Source organism: Neltuma alba, unplaced genomic scaffold, assembly GCF_004799145.2.
Source record: "Neltuma alba isolate B1F8T4 unplaced genomic scaffold, ASM479914v2 tig00005157_pilon, whole genome shotgun sequence".
NCBI classification, from domain to species: Eukaryota; Viridiplantae; Streptophyta; class Magnoliopsida; order Fabales; family Fabaceae; genus Neltuma; species Neltuma alba.
The window spans coordinates 11,556-29,344 of NW_021634000.1; the positions used below are offsets into that span (position 1 = coordinate 11,556).

Below are 17,789 nucleotides of genomic sequence, written 5' to 3' on the forward strand. Positions count from 1 at the left end.
TATTTTGCTTAAATGAATATTGAGTGATTTTAATAATATGATAATATGATATCAATTTATCAAGGGAATTGAAAATGAAATGAAAATATAAGCATATAATTATTTTGTTAGAAATTTAAGATATTAAATTGATATTTAGTTTTTTGAATAGCATGATAAGAATTTAAATTAATTGTTAATTTTGTATTTTTTATCAATTTGACTCTGATATGCCCTGCTCATTTTTAGCCTATTGTCTCAAGTGGTTCAAAAGGTGTCCGGTTTTCCTTACCTTGCATCTTGTACGCATATTTCCAGGAACAAAAGTTTCACTTTTTCCCGCCCTACTTCGCTATGATCGCTGCCTCTTCCTAAACGCGCGTGCTTTCACGCGTCATGTCGTTACCGCCACATCACACCTAACCCGACCAGCAGCCAGAAAATCAGAGAGAGAAGGGAAGAAAGGAGTTTGAGTTTTGACCATCCATGGTGATCGTCTTTTTCTTTCTTCTTTCTTCATTTCGTCCTCCTCACTCCACTCAACTTCTCATCTGTCTTCCCCTTATCTTCTCTGAACCCCTCATGCATAACCAGAAGCTTTAGCACAGGAGGGTGTGCCAAAAACACAGAAGACATGAAGATTGTTGGGGTGCTTCTCTTTGTCTTCTTCTCCATGTTTCTTACTCTCGGCTTTGCAGCTTCTTCGTCTTCTTCTCCCTCAGCTAATAATTCTACATGCCCCATGTATCTGAACTATGTGCTGAGAATCCCGTGGAACTCCTCCATGTGCCAAAATTTTCATCCTCTGCGTTCTGTAAGCGACACTCGAAGAAGCCATTGTTGCCAAACTTTACTGTCCCTAATTGGCATAGGGCTTGCTCAGCACCTTAAAGAAACCTCCATGTTCAACCTCCCAGATCTTCGTACTTCCAATTCTTGCCTCCGTGACTTCCAATCCAAGCTCTCTTCCCTATCTCTCCCGGATGACCTCACCTCGGCTTGCTTCGACCCGCTTCAATTTGTGGTTAGCCCTAACGTCTGCGCGGGGATCCAAACGATTCGTGATTGGATCGGGAAGCTCGGAGAAATGACGCCACTTAACCGGGGATGCAAACCGGACCTTACTGACCTTACTCTCTGTGGTGCGTGCGTGGCGGCGGGGTTTCAGGTTCAGCAGGAACTCACAAATATTGATGGTAATTCTTCACACGCCACAAATTGCTTTCACTTTGCTATTTTGTATGCTGCTGGTATTGTGAATGAGTTTGGGCCGATGAGTAATGGTGCTGTGACGTGCATTTTTGGCATGTCGGTTTATCCAACGTTGGATTCTGAAGAAAGTGGTCGCCATCAAGCTCTTGTGTTTGGGTTAACCGGAGCTGGGGTTGGGTTGTTAGTCATGTTCGCTTTGTTGGGTCTGTATCTATGGTATGATAGGAGGTGGAGGAGGAGAAAACATGAGAGTTTTCTGTTTGATATTGATCCTGAAGAGCAAGGATCTAGGCCTAGGATGAGGCCTAATACGGGATCAATATGGTTTAAGATTGAGGAGCTTGAGAAGGCTACCAATGGCTTTTCATCTAAAAACTTCATAGGAAGAGGTGGATTTGGGATGGTTTACAAGGGAACTTTGGCTGATGGATCAGTGGTCGCAGTTAAAAGGATTTTGGAATCTGATTATCAAGGGGATGCTGAGTTCTGTAATGAGGTTGAGATTATTAGTAATCTGAAGCACCGTAATTTGGTGCCACTTAGAGGGTGTTGTGTGGTAGAAGATGGTGAGAATTTTGAGGAAAGAGGTCAAAGATATCTTGTTTATGACTACATGCCAAATGGTAACCTTGAAGACCATCTCTTCCTATCATCAGTGGGCAATCAAAATGAAAATAGATCACTGACTTGGCCACAGAGAAAAGGCATAATTTTGGATGTGGCAAAGGGGTTGGCTTACTTGCATTATGGAGTTAAGCCTTCAATTTATCACAGAGACATCAAGGCCACCAATATACTACTCGATGCAGATATGAGGGCAAGAGTTGCAGATTTTGGGCTTGCTAAGCAGAGCAGGGAAGGTCAGTCTCATCTCACTACTAGAGTTGCTGGAACTCATGGATATCTAGCCCCAGAGTATGCACTATATGGTCAGCTCACTGAGAAGAGCGATGTCTATAGCTTTGGTGTGGTTGTTTTGGAGATAATGTGTGGGAGAAAAGCTCTTGACTTATCTTCATCAGGATCCCCAAGGGCATTCTTGATCACAGACTGGGCATGGTCCTTGGTTAAATCAGGGAACATAGAGGAGGCTTTAGATGCTTCCCTTTTAAAAGATGGTGATTGTCCTACTTCAAATCCTAAGAGCATAATGGAAAGGTTTTTGCTTGTGGGGATTCTATGTTCTCATGTGATGGTTGCTTTGAGGCCAACGATTTCTGAAGCTTTGAAGATGTTGGAAGGTGATGCCGAAGTTCCAGAAATCCCTGACCGGCCTATGCCTCTTGGACACCCTTCATTTTACAATGATGATAACAATACTTTTAGCATATCTCCAGCATTAAGCGGCCCAAAATTGCGTAATGGAGACATGCTCAGGTAATAGACAAGTCAACTTAATTATTCCTTACATTGCGTACGAAGCTGGGAGCTTTTCTCGCTATAGGGCTTGCCTCAAGTTTAACTGAAACTTGCTGATGAAAAAATGGCTTCATTTGAAGTTCATAACCTGATGGGTATTGTGGGATAATTGAATTCCATATCGCCAATTCTCGTCAATATTTCGAGAACTGAAGCTTGCAATGGCAATAGGTCTACTTGTACCTTTATGGAAGTTCTATTCTGAGGTGTGGAAAAACTTAGCAAGCAGGGCATGATTGGAACTGTTGTCTCTTTACATCTACTATCTAAGAAACTAAAATTCACTTGAGTTGTTGAAAATAGGTATAGGATAAAAGTCTTAGATTGGCTAGCTATTTGGTATAGAGTTCTGCAATTTTCATGTATTTCTTGGTTTTACTTTAGGCTCTTGTATATAGAGGGAAATGTAAATTCAAGCGCAATTGAAGTGCTAGTGTTGTTTCATAAGATGAATGGGGTGATCTGTTTCTTATCTTTTCCTTGCTCCTCAGCAAACTTTCATGTTCAATATTGCTTCTTCTTTCTTGCGTCATATTGGATGTGAGTAGCAACTTCACCATTTGATGAATTTGCGAGGCTGATGGCTATGTTTAAAACAGGTTCATGGGAGATAACTGATCAATTCAGAAGGATCTGAGGCCCAAGATCTAACTTCCAGAGCCTATCGCTCCCTCTTATTTTTTTTTCTTTTCATGCGTGCGCCATTTAAAGGGGTGGGGGGGAAAAAAGCTCAAGCTTTTTGTTTTTTTGTTTTTGTTTTAATCTCAACTTCTTTTGATTCATCCTGACTTTTCCTTGGAGAGTAGTTTAGAATCTTTAGATAGCTTTCTGCAGGCTTGTAAATACTTGTCATCGAGCATCTACTAAGATTTTGCTTATGTTTGCTCTTACAATCATTAGATTTGAGGTTTTTTCTTTCACAGTCAGGGACAAGAGATCATTGCGAGTTTTGTTTAATTTGTTTGGTTGCATTCTTCTCCTTGCGTCAAGAAACAACTGAGGGAAACAATTGTTTATTGGGAAGAGATGTATTCATACGGTAGAACTTGGAAACTTTCCGTGCCAAAATAAGTCATTATGTGTTGCAATAGGATAATATAAAAAAAGGGGGGGATATTGATGGAATGATTAACAAATTTGCAGAACAAAAATGATAATTGACAAATATGATGTGGCAAATTAAATAGAATATGTAACATGTAACGATACCATACAAATAACCAGAAGTTTGTTCTATCACATACCTTTTATGATCTGTTTGGTATGAGAGAGGAGGGGAGAAGAGAGAAAAATTTTATTAGTTTGATTTAAAAAATTAAAAAAATAAAATTAAAAGTTTTTAGTTAGATTTTCGTGCTCTTTTATTTTACACTTTCTCTATATCATAATTTCAAAATTCTATTTTTTTTAATTTTTTAAATCAAACTCATTAAAAAATTTTCACCCCTTCTTTTCAATTTTCTTGCACTAAACGTAGGGTTTAGTTCTTATTAAGTTAATGTTCTATTGAGTTTTATCAGACAATTTTTCTTATATATTTTACATATTTATTTTATGCAGCACAAAATCAATTAAAATAAAATAATTCGAATTAGTTTGTATAAAAGCTAGTTTTAAGTTAATATTTTATTCTGCAAAAAATTTTGTATCAAAAGTCAAAAGTAGGTTTTTAGAACGACGGTTTGGACGTTCTATGAACGTGGCTCGGTTTAGAGTCAACTTTATAACGTTATTTTCAACTTTGAAAAAAAAAAAAACTTGAAATTTGATAAGACTGCTGACAAGAGGTCTGTGAAATTAAAACGAAAACAATGCAGAGAATCCTACGAATTCTAACGGTGTCTCCATTATGTAAGAGCAACCACTTTTTTTTTGGCGGCAGACATGATAATGAAATGTTGGCTTTTTTCACGAGGAAGAAGATGATTTCTTATACTAACCCCCCATTAATATAACTCATTTAATTTTTATTTTGATTTTAAATTTAAAATATTAATATATTTTATCTATTATATTTATTTATTTATTTAAAATAATCCTTATTATAAGAATAGTTTTAACTAATATATTTGATTAGTAAAAATATTTTAAAAAAGATAACATGTATTTATTACAAATAACTAATTTAACTAATTTTTTTAATATAAAGTCAACTAGTTCTTATATCAAGGCTGAAAGTAGTACTATCATATCTTTAATATAAGAATTAGTTGACTAATTTGAGTTGATTAAAAAAATTTGAAAAATTAGTTATTTATAACAAATAGGTGACACCTTTCCTAAAACACTCTTACTAAAAATATGTATTAGCTAAAATTATTATTTGATGAAACTTTTAACATGTGCAATTATTACAAATACAATTTAAAAAAAATAAATAAATATGAGGGATGGAATATATTGGGAGTTTTATATTTAGAATCAAATTAAAAGTCAAAATAGCTCTTATATTAAAAACCAAAAGTAGTACGTAGGAGGTTGTGTATTCAATCTCATTTAAAATTCTAGGATATTATCTTGGTTCTTAATATAAGATCTATTTAATTAATTAAAATAGATTAAGAGAGGTAATTAATTAGTTATTTGTCTAAAATATGTATGTCAATTTTTTTAAAATACCTTCTTAAATTATTTTTATTGAAACTATCACTTAATACAAGCTTTCTTAGCATGTATAATCAATGGGAATTGTTCAAAAAGAGAAAGATAAGTATAAGGACAAATTAGATTAATGTCGTATATTTAAAACCAAACTTAATTTTTAATTATCTCTGATATTAATAACCGGAGATAATACAAGTATTTGTCTCTCTAATTAAAAGAATGAAGCAGCCTTTCCGGTGGACAAAAAGACAGCACTACGAATGCCTTTAGTTCACGTAAAGTGAAAGATGACAAACCATTCCACATCTAAACTCCATAATTCTCCACTCTATATTGTGTTTAAATAATGCATTTGGCCATCATCTAATCCATTATCCTAATTAAATAACTGGACGTCCCTGCCACACAATGCACCAAGTTCGGAAAAAAAAAAAGAAGGAATATTTACGACTTACTCCTCCGGTCCTTAATATAGAACCTAATTCTTGAGTTAGTTTTGGTCCTAAATATAAGACCCATTTTTTATATTTATCAATTTTCTCTAAATTACCCCTATAGATACTCCCTCAACCATAATCAAATAGAAGAGGGAGAGGGGTATTAAAAAAGATGATTATGGTGTTTTAGGAAAAATGTGTCACTTTTCTTATAATTAACTAACTTACCTAACTTCCTTAATCTAATCAAATTAGTTAAATGGGTCTTATATTAAGGACTGAAGGAGTATTATATGTGTGTGTGTTGCTCAGTTCTCCAATCAAGATATTATCTCAAATATTAATCGTATATGTTTGGGGTGATTAATGAACTTAAAGCGAGATAATAAGAGCGTCTGTTTATTTATTTTTTAAAAAAAAATAGGTATACGAAATTATTTTCGGTATATGTTCACTCCGAAAAAGCAATTACACGTGTATTCCTAATGCATGCGCGCGTGAGCTGACGTGGATTGTATTGTAGACAATTGCTTGGGCTAATTCCGACGTGTCCAAAGAAAGTCACTGGGGGATGTAGAAGCGCTAATTAGACTAGATCGCATCTAAAAAATTTTTATCATATACTACCTCCGATTCTTAATATAAAAGTCTGTTTGACTTTTATTTCGATCTTAAATATAAGACCCCAATCCACTTTCTCTCTTATATTTATATTTTTTTTCAAGACAGCCCTTCTAACAATAATAGTTCTAGTCAATACATTTGATTAGTAAGGATATTTTAGGAAAGACAACACTTATTTAAGACAAATAACTAATTCAACTTACTTTCTTAATCTCCTCAAATTAATCAACTGACTCTTATAATTAGGACAGAAAGTAGTATTAACTGAATAAATAATAATGAGACGATTTGTTTTTTTATGGGAAAATTGCAAAAAAAGACCTTGGAATTGTAAAAACGCAGATAGGGACCCTTGACAACTTCACTTTAGGTTTTGACAAGAATAATATGCCCTGAAGTTGTCAAAACCCAAAGTGAAGTTGTCAATTGTCCCTATCTGCGTTTTTGCAATTCCAAGGTCTTTTTTTGCAATTTCTCCTTTTTTTATCATATATTGACTGATTGTATCATTAATGAACGGCTTGTTTTTTCTGCCACATAAATGAATGGGTTCTTACCGAAAAAAGAAAAAGAATAAATGAAAGCAAACGGATAAGGGTTTGTTTGGTAACCCACAGTCAAGCCGAGTTCTAAAATTGATTGGTTCAGAGCATTAAATTTTCGGCCCATTGAATTGAAGTTGGGCAAATGTGGTTTCTAATAATCCACATTTTATTATGGTGATTTTGGTTTCAAGTGATTAGATGGGTATGAATTATATAAAATTATTCAAATTTTCATAATTATTATTTGATTTCAATATTCAATATAATTTAAATTATGATATAATATTAAAACTTTTTAGAATTTTGTATGAAGAAAAATTATTATTTTCAAGTGAAGAACATATAATATTTTAAACAAAAGATATACTAAAATGAATTATATAATGACAAAATTAGGATCAAATTATGATATACTCCGCTGTTGATTTTCTGCTCGATTCTTTGCTTGCTTTCAAAACTCTCTCACATCCCACTGCCACCTTTTCATTTAATTCAATATCTTCAAATCCAATTGAGATATTATTTCCATCTAAAATTAGTTATTAATTTTTTTTCGTTTAAGCCTTCAATTAAAATTCTATTCAATTATAATGCTTCCCATTTAATTCAATATATTCAAATTTCAATCAAGATATTATTCAACTCAGAAATTAATTATTAATTTTTTTATTTGAACCTCTAATTAAAATCTCGTTTTATTATAAGGGAGAATCCTGATTAAATCCGGTTAAAATATCAAAATCCAAATTAAGGTCCACACTTTTAACAAATCTCTAATTAGGCCAATAAGCCTTATTAGGAATCTTTAAATATTGTTAAAAGACGAAAATATCCTTTTATAATTTAAAATAATATTATTTTGAAAAAAAATTAAGCCATGAAAACTTGACATTATATGGTATTTATTTATACCAAATGTTTTACATAAAAATTTTTTGGAAATACTAGGAGCAAAAAATTGACAATGCATAATATGATATTTAATACTAAATTTGATATATTGATAAGAAATTTATGGGAACAGGGACTTTTTTGGGTAATGGGAATAAGACCCTTTAATTATTTGATTCTAACACCATTAAATTAATAATCTTTCAAAGGAATTTTTTTTCTTATAGTTGAAAAATTAGAAGCTTAATGTATTAGTATATTTCAGCATCAAATTTGTCGTTTTCTTAAGTGCTTTGTTATATCTGCTATATAGATGTTCACATCATATTATATCTTATAATCTTATTACTAAAATTCTTACTAATAATTAATATGAGTTTGTATTAAAAATCTAAATAAATTTTCTAACATTTCATGGGATGGATGAAGTAATATGAACTTCTTAGTATAAATTTATTAAAAAAATTATACATTTTATTCTTTTAACAATATATAAGGTAAGAACGCGTGAAGCCAATAGTTCATCTAACAACATCTCAAGAAAAAAGAATTTAGGTCATAAATTGATTGGATCAATTACCAATTTGCTACTTTAAATGGATATTTTAGTCTTTTAACAACATTCAAAAATTCCCAATAAGACTTGTTGGCCAAATTAGAAATTTGTTAAAAAGTATAGGCCTTAATTTGGATTTTGATATTTCAACTGGATTTAATTAGAATTCTCCCTTATTATAATACTCCCCATTTAATTCAGTATATTCAAATTTTAATTAAGATATTGTTTAAATATGAAATTAATTATTAATTTTTTAATTTGAGCCTCCAGCTAAAATATCATTTAATTATAATGCTTCCCATTTAATTTCAATCAAGATATTATTCAAATATCATTAATTAAGTATATTCAGATCCTGTAATATCATATCAGGCCCATTTTTAAATGAATCAGATATTACAAAATTTTAAGAGTCGCTAATCCGTCGCTAATTCCGTCGCTAAATGCAAAATTCCGTCGCTAAAACCATGTTTTTTTGTAGTGATAATTGATTGACAGTTAATAGTTGATATTTTCTTATGAAATTTAAAATCTCAGTGATAATTTTATATTTTATGACTTGTTATCTACATTCAAAAAATAACACTATATTGTATTGAGAAAATGAGGGAAAGGTCTTCATTATAAAATCTTATGGCTTAAAAGGATCTAATACGTAGAAAAAGCAATTTTCATAAAGATTCTTCCAAAAGCTATCCAAAAATGGAGGAGCATCACCACCCTATCGCCCCCGATTTGCACCCTTTTTTTGTTAGCAAGCGTTATGCCCTAAATGATCAAAACTCTCACAATAAAAGGTTTAATTTAGATCAACTGTGGCCTAGGAATATGAACGGGGGACGAAGGTTTGAAGTCTATGCATTTAACGAGAGGCTTGACAACAAACTAGCGTTGATCATATATGTGCACTTCTCCGCAATTTCTTGATATTCGCTTTCAACTTAAGACTGCTCATGCTTTCTAAGCCTTCTAGAACTGGCTGTCTTGTTTCATAAAAAAGTTGTTCAACTGCGTCCTTAAGAAGTTCCTCAGTACTAGAAGATTGAGAAACAATAATCCAAACACAGGTTTTGAAATTTCTTCTCACTTCTGGCTGGGTCATCATATACTTTCTTCACCAGGGTTCACTACAAAAAACTTGACTTTCAGCGGCGACAAGTCGTCGCTAAAAAGTCGTTACCGTAGCAGTCGTGGCTGAAAACTTTCAGTGGCGACTAAAAAAGTCACCGCTGAAAGATACTTTCAGCGGTGACTTTTAAAAGTTTCAGCGGCGACATTTGTCGCCACTAAAAGACACTTTTGGCGGCGACAAGAATGTTACCGCCGAAAGTGTTTTCAGCAGCGACTTTTTTGTCGCCACTGAAAGTAATGCCTAAGAAGAATTGGCTTTACCAACGCCACGTCATCGTCACCGGCGCCACGTCATCACCGTCGGCCGCCACGTCATCGTCATCGGCCGCCACATCATCACCGCCGACTGCCACATCATCGCTAGCCACCTCCACGTCATTGCCACATCACTCCTCCTCACCACGTCATCGTTCAAATATTTTCACCTTAAATGTGTCTTCTTCAAGGTTCGAACTCGTGACCGCCTCCTTTCATATCCGATCTTCTTGCCGCTGAGCCAGATTGAATTTGTTTATTAATATTGTAAAATAAAATATATATTATTATATTACACTTTCAGCGGTGACAAAAAAAGTCGCCGCTGAAAGTCTTAGATTTAGCAGCGAACTTTCAGCGGCGACACTTTTGTCGCCGCTGAAGGTCTTAGTTTCAGCAACGAACTTTTAGCGGCGACAAAAAAAGTCGCCGCTGAATGTCCACTTTCAGCGGCGACACTTTTGTCACTGCTGAAAGTCTTAGTTTCAGCAGTGAACTTTTAGCGGTGACAAAAAAAGTCGCCGCTGAATGTCCACTTTCAGCGGCAACACTTTTGTCACCGCTGAAAGTCTTAGTTTCAGCAGTGAACTTTTAGCGGCGACACCAAAAAGTTGCCGCTGAAAGTCGTCGCCTAAAGTCTGTTTTTTTTTTTTGTAGTGGTTGTCTTCCCCAGTCCTCCCATTCCTGTTACACAAATTACTCTGCAGCTGGAACGACCTTTAACCAACCACTCCATGAACTTGGTTTTGCGTCTATCTATGCCCACTAGATCATTATTATCGAGGAGAAGAGCATCCCCTTGTTGATTAATAGGACAGTTTAGTAAACTGTTCTTACAAATAAAGTGTTAATATCAGCAAACACGCCTCCTTTGTTAGCATAGTAGCTTTCAGAACGTACAACGAATTGATGAAAATTCTAAAAATAAATCAATCAGCTAACCCAAAAGGTTTGAGTTGTTGGGAGAATAATAACAGGGTGTTTGGATGAAACCAAATCATGGTTTGGAGAATAGTTTCTGGAAAATAGATTCTTGGGAAAATAGATTTTATGAAGAATAGATTTGTGAAAAAATGATTCTGATAAAGTGAGAGTCTTTAGATAGTTGTTATTAGAAACACTTTTTATATGTGCAAATTACTAAAAAAAACATAAGTTAATATGATAATTACATAAAATATAGATTTTATAATATATTTTAATTTAAAGGACTAAAATTGTTAATAATGTATTTTTTTACCAACATAATTAAGAACATGTAAGAAAATATAATTAATAAATAATTAATATGTGTATATATATTTATAAAATATGAGATTAAAAATGTTTTTGTAAAAAATGAATATTTTTTACCAACAGAAAAATATTATTTTATTTTAAAGTTTATACATATAAAATACCATGATATTTTTTTGACAAAACTAAATAAGCACACATAAAACAATTTATTATTTATTATAGTAATTAATAATAAACACACAACACATATATATGATTCTCTTAGTCTCTCCCTCGTACTGCGTCTGAAACAATGAGAAAGAGATGAATAATTGTAGGTGTATATCCGTTTGGGCCCAAAAAAAAAAGAAACAACAAGACACATATCTTATAAGCTCTCACACTCTTCTTTTTTCTCCCAAAAGCAAAAAAAATTTATTTTTGCCAAAATCATGGTTTTAGTTTTTTTTATGGTGATTGGGTAATTTTTTCCCCAAACCATAGTTTGGGTTATTACCCAAACACCCCTTAAGAAAAAACTAAAGGTGGGTTTTGATGTTTTATCTTTATAATGAACAAAGGAATCTTCAAAAGCCAAAGGGGTTAAATCTAGCTTGCATTGAATAAGCATAAGCATGCGCTAATATGCAATTTTCTGAAAACAACATCAATCACCATGTGTTTAACATCATTGTTTGCTGTTTTTATTACAGGAATTCAATTGTTCTTTGCTTCAAGCAATTAAAATGCTAGTGAGATGGGAATTGGATGATAATACAAATATCCTTTTCATGATCATCACAAGACAACAAACTTACCTTGCTGTTCTTCTTTGTGATAATGAATGATTTGGACTATTAGGAGTATGTGTTTCTTGCCGGTTCTTCTGGGAGAAACAAAAGCTGAGATCTCCCCCCCCCCCAAAGTTAAATGTCATCATTAATCTGTGATTTAATTCAGAAAAAGGATATTACTACCTCCGGTCTTAATTATAAGACCGAATTGACTGATTTGAAGAGATTAAATAAGTTAATTAAATTAGTTATTTGTAATGAATAGGTGTTGTTTTTCCTAAAATATCCTTGCTAATCAAGTTTGTTATCTAGACTTACCACTATTGGAAGGATTAATTTGGGGGAAAAAATGCATAAATATAAGAGACAAAGTGGATTGGGGTCTTATATTTAGAACTAAAATAAAAGTCAAACAAGGTCTTATATTAAAGACTGGAGGTAGTATATTGTAGAGACAAATAATTTTTGAATCAAGATATGCCTTTTTTTTTTTAATCAATCTGTGCCTTGACTCCTTACTTCTAAGACCGTCCGATCCAGTTGATCTTTTTCTATTAGATTTGTCATTAGTTATTGATTTTATATTGGGGAATAAAAAGATGTATGCAAGCCTGAGAGCTTCACGTTACAAATAGCAGAATTTTTTTAATCAAAATAAAATACTCCTCCGGTCCTTAATATAGAACCCATTTAACTAATTTGATTCGATTAAGGAAGTCAGGTAAGTTAGTTAATTATAAAAATTGTGACATGTTTTTCCTAAAATATCATAATCATCTTTCTTAATACCCATCTCTATCTTCTACTTGATTATGGTTGATGGAGTATCCATAAGGATAATTTAGAGAAAATTGATAAATATAAGAAATGGGTCTTATATTTAGGACCAAAACCAACTTAGCAATTGGGTCTTATATTAAGGACCGGAAGAGTAATATAATTTGAAAAATGGGACCCGCACGTCATCAAACAGATAAGAGGCTTGATACTGAACACTAAAAATGGGCCCAAAGAATTTAAGGAATGGGCCCGTGATTTATCATTACACCGACGCCTAAAAATTTACCCGATTTTCTCATGAGATAAATCAATGCCAAAAATATTTTAATAATTTAATGTAGAATTAATATTGCAATCATTCATTCAATTCATGATGTTATTTGACCCAAAAAAAAAACATTCAAGATGTTAGGTATGATCAAAGTAACTTTCGGTTAGGATGTCTGGTATTTTAAGACCCATAAAAATTAAATAAAAATAGTAAAATAGCAATAAAAATTCCAAACATTTTAATATGAAAATGATGCGATGATGATAGGTACTTATCAACATGGTTCATAATGGATGTGGCATCAAGCATACCATATGAGGTATTGGGTTATTTGTTCGCAAGCAAACTCAAAGTGGATCTTCCTTTTGGGCATCCTTTGACTTCGGAGGCTTAGAAGAGTCAAGCAGTACTTCACTAGGTCCTCTTATTATGCTTCAATACTTCCTTGATTCAGAAGCTAAATCACTTATTCATATATATTAAGAAAATCAGTTATTTATAGGAAATGTTTGTCGAATTTTTTTACACTAAAACTATCACATTAATGAAGACCCCTGTATGCAATTAATAAGAATAATTGAGGGGAATTATAAATTTGAGAAACAAAATAAATTGATATATTATATTTAAAATCAAAATAAATTTCTCGACTAGGCTATGGTGATTTCCATGCTGTGAATCCCATGGAGATGGCCTTCACCATCTGTTATATGCTCTTCAATCTTGGCCTCACTGCTTGCTTCATAGGCAACATGACAAATCTTGTTGTCCAAGGAGCTGGTCATATCATGGAATTTGTAAGCATCATTGTTTACTTAGATGCTAATCACTCTTCTATCCTAAATGTAGGAATTAGTTGAGGAGTTTGGTTTGATCTTTATATATATATAAGATCCTAATCCTGTTTCTCTTGTAATTCTATAATTTTTTTCCTAAATAATTCAATTAATCACCCATATTAAAAGGGTTTTCATCAATAATGATAATTTCCAATACAAATGATTAAAGGGAGTATTTTAAGAAAACTAGCATATATTTATTATATATAACTAACTTAACTACTCCTCCGGTCTTTAATATAAGACCCATTTAACTAATTTGATTAGATTAAGGAAATTAGGTAAGTTAGTTAATTATAAGAAAAGTGACACATTTTTCCTAAAACACCACAATCATCTTTTTTAATACCCTTCTCCTTCTTCTATTTGATTATGGTTGAGGGAGTATCTATAGGGGTAATTTAGAGAAAATTGATAAATATGAGAAATGGGTCTTATATTTAGGACCAAAACCAACTCAAGAATTGGGTCCTATATTAAGGACCGGAGGAGTATTTTTTTTTTTTAATCACGAACTTATAGCTGAAATGGCACCCCACACCTCCTTTCATACTGGAGGGAGTCGAAATGGGGGCGTATGTGTATGATGCGTTTGTGGGTCCCATGCCATAGGGTAGGGGAGTAAATTGTCCAAATGACATCATTGTATAATTTTTTTTTGGTTTGATAGAGTATAATGACATCATTAATTTGTATAACTAATCCTACCTAGTGAAATAAGACTCTCTAACATTGTTACACGTGTATTACTAAAGAAGTTCTGTATAAACTCCAAACTTAAAACTGCGCTACAGGGGATTTGGGCTCGAGAGTGACAAGCCATACAGTGAAGTTGGGCTCGTAGACATACACAAGCCCAAATTTCAGAGGACTTGTGATCCTAACTCCTAACCTATGACGCTAATCAGTGACTGTTAAAAGGATATGTATTTAGTATGTTATAATTTTTTTGGCATATAATATATTATAATTAATATCAACATCTTTATATATTCCTCCGGTCCTAAATATAAGGCCCTTATACACACTTATATAAGAGTCTTATATTTAGGACCGGAGGAGTAATAAACTTGTAAATAATGCACGATTAAGAATATAACGTATATGTATTCAGAAATTTCCAATAAAGATATATTCTTTTAAAAAAAACTGAATTTGTTACATTTAAAATTTTTTATTTGAATGAATAAAAATTAAATAGTAATGGTGTAATAATGATGAAAGGATTTGCTTTTGGTCTTATATTAATTGATTATACCATAAATGAATGGGTTGTTGCCCAAAAAAGAAAAAGAATTCATGAATGGGGAAAAAGCAAACCCATAAGGTTTTGGCAACCGACAGTCAAGCTGAATTCCAGATATGATTAGTGAGAGCATTAAATTTTCGACCCATTGAATTGAAGTTGGGCAAATATGCTTCTGAATAATCCACATTTTTTTAAGGTCATTTTGATTTCAAGTGATTATGATTAATTGTAGTTTCTGTTTGAAAATTTTCTTCTAAAAACTTCTTAAAAAATTTAAATGTGTTTGGAATTTGGATGTCATTTATCAGAATTATTTTTTGATGTATAATTACTAAAATGTGTATGAATTATATAAAATCATTCAAATTTTCATACTCATTATTTAATTTCAGTAATTATTAAAATTAAGTTAATTCATGACATAATATTAAAACTTTTTAGAATTTTGCATGAGGAAAAGTTATTATTTTCAAGTGAAGTACATGTTATATTTTAAACAAAAGATATACTAAAATAAATAGTATAATAAAAATATTAGCAAAATTAATAATATAATTAATCAAATCAAGACTAGGAATTCGACATTTGAATTCTTTCAAAACATTAACCAAATAATGAAATATTTCAAGAAATGAGTTTTGTCTATATTAAAATATTCTAGTGCATTTTAAAACTTTTAAGTTGGAATAAAAAAAATCGTATATTATCATATTAAAAAATAGGTCATGTTGGCCTATTTCTTGTGGTCGTCATTAAGCTGGATATCAACGCAGTATAAATATGGATATAATTATTTTTTAGAAAACTAATATGCTGGTCCTTATATTTTTTATCAAATTTTGAATCAGGTCGTTATATATATATATATTATTCACTCCTTATTGTATGCTATGGTTTCTGTTAAAGCCCTTCCGTTTATGAAACATTAATTTGCTGTTAGTGGAGGTGATGTGGCCATCTTACCATTCTAAATGATTTATTATGTGTATCAAATAAAATGGGTCAAGTAAAAAAAGATTATAAACTCATTCTCTTTTTTATTGTCTGATCGAAATTTCACTTCAATTATGGCTTTGCTTTTGAAGGCTGGGGACTGATTTGTACGGACCAGAGAAGACAAAATTATCCTCCTTTCTTAATATAAGACCCATTTAACTAATTTGATTAGATTAAGAAAGTTAGGTAAATTAGTTAATTATAAGAAATGTGACACGTTTTTCCTAAAATACCATAATTATTTTTCTTAATATCCCATCTTCATCTTCCACTTGATTATGGTTGAGGGAGTATCCATAGGGTTAATTTAGAAAAAATTGATAAATATGATAAATGGGTCTTATATTTAGGATTAAAACTAACTCAATAATTGGGTCCTATATTAAGAACCGAAGGAGTAATATTTAACATGGTCGACGTGGCCAATGGTGTTGATATTGAGATGAAGTTTCTTTCTCTAGAACTTGCCATGAGTAGCTCAGAGTGTGAAGGATGAGTAGCTCAGAGTGTGAAGGAGCAGTAATGGTGAAAGTGGCGAAGAAGCCATAAAGGAGAAGAACTGAAGATGAAGATGGGTGAAAGGAGGTGTTTGGAGAAAAAGTATTTTTTTAAGAGTATTTTTTTATAAATCGAGATAAATTCTTTCACATATTTCATAAAAATATTTTTAAAATTATGATTTTAATTCCATCCAAACATCCAGTTCCTTTTCAGTGTTTGTGCCTTTTTATTTTCCAATGACTCTCTCTCCTATTGCATGCCCAGTTCCTTTTCAATGTTTGTGCTTAGGAAGACAGCCACATCACCCCACTAACGAAAAATTCATACTCCTCTGGTCGAGGAGTCCTAAATATAGAACTCATTTTATAGTGTAAATTACACTACAAGTTGGGTCTTATATTTAGAATCAGAGGAGTATTCCATAGATGGAAGGACTTGCATAGGTAACGGAGCATACAATAAGAAGTGAATAAAAAGGAAAGAAAAAAAAAGTAGGGACCTAGTTCAAAATTTAATAAAATTATAAAGATTGACGGATTAGTTTTTTCATTATTTTTTAATGCATAATTACTAAAAAGGATACGAATTATATAAAATTATTTAAATTTTCAAAATTACTATTAAACGATTATTAAAAATAAATTAATTCATGACATAATATTAAATTTTTTTTCAGAATTCTGCATGAGGAAAAGTTATTGTTTTCAAGTGAAGCACATATGATATTTTAAACAAATGATATACTAAAATGAATAGTATAATAAAAATATTAGCAAAATTAATAATATGATTAATCAAATCGAGACTTGGAATTTGGCATTTGTAGGTGAAATATTTAAAGAAATGGGATTGGAATTTATGACATTCTATCTATATTAAGAATTTAAAATATTTCATTGCATTTTAACACTTTTATATTGCAATAAAAAAATTATTATCTTAGAAAAATATCAGGTCATGTTGGCCCATTTCTTATGGTCGTCATTAAGCTGGATATAAAATTAAAATTTAATATCAATCCCAGAGTTAAAATTTATTTTATTCTCATGTCATTCATTTTCACACTTTCTTTTAATTAAAAATCAACACAGTATAAATATGAACATTATAACTATATCATTTAAAATTATTGAAAATCTTCATCCACTGTCTCCTCCTTTTTGAGCTAGAAGGTAGAAATTGAGCATCTCATCTCAAATAGTAGCATGAATCAATCATAGGTGTTTAATTATTAACCATAAATAAATAAATAAAATAAAAAAATCAATCGAATTAAGGTGTTAACTATTTTTCTGTCTACCACCTCATTTTCCAGTGTCAACATCACTCAACAGGACAGGGAAGAGTCCCAGCACCTTCCTTTACCCTAGAGCATACAAGTTTTTCTTCCACTCTCTGGGGACCAATTTTCTCCCATTTTCTTGCTCTTTCTTTCTTGGGTACTCATATTTCCCTCCTGAAATCCTTTCCCAGAAATTAAGTAGT

The 17,789-nt window shown here is 31.9% G+C and overlaps 1 pseudogene; it reads left to right on the forward strand.

Annotated features, from left to right (window-relative positions):
• The first annotated feature begins 613 nt into the window (after positions 1–613).
• On the forward strand, positions 614–2,735 carry LOC114746948 (probable receptor-like protein kinase At1g11050; annotated as a pseudogene).
• Positions 2,736–17,789: the final 15,054 nt, after the last annotated feature.